Source organism: Nicotiana attenuata, unplaced genomic scaffold (genome assembly GCF_001879085.1).
Source record: "Nicotiana attenuata strain UT unplaced genomic scaffold, NIATTr2, whole genome shotgun sequence".
Lineage (NCBI taxonomy): Eukaryota > Viridiplantae > Streptophyta > Magnoliopsida > Solanales > Solanaceae > Nicotiana > Nicotiana attenuata.
The window spans coordinates 62,538-62,931 of record NW_017675638.1 but is presented as its reverse complement, the minus strand read 5'-3'; positions in this window follow the sequence as shown (position 1 = coordinate 62,931).

Below are 394 nucleotides of genomic sequence, written 5' to 3'. Positions count from 1 at the left end.
GGGACTCAGGCTACGTGCCTTCACCAAAAAGTTCAACTATGGTTGAACCAAGACAGGCCATACGCCTTCGCCAGTAAAATTCAACTACAGTAGAACCAAGACAGGCTATGCGCCTTCACCAAAAAGTTCAACTACAGTTGAACCAAGACAGGCTATGCGCCTTCGCCAACAAGTTCAACTACGGTTGAACCAAGACAGGCCATGCGCCTTCACCGACAAGTTCAACTATGGTTGAACCGGGACTCAGGCTACGTGCCTTCACCAAAAAGTTTAACTACGGTTGAACCAAGACAGGCTATGCGCCTTCGCCAAAAAGTTCAACTACGGTTGAATCAAGACAGGCTATGCGCCTTCGCCAAAAAGTTCAACTACGGTTGAACCGGGACTCAGGCTA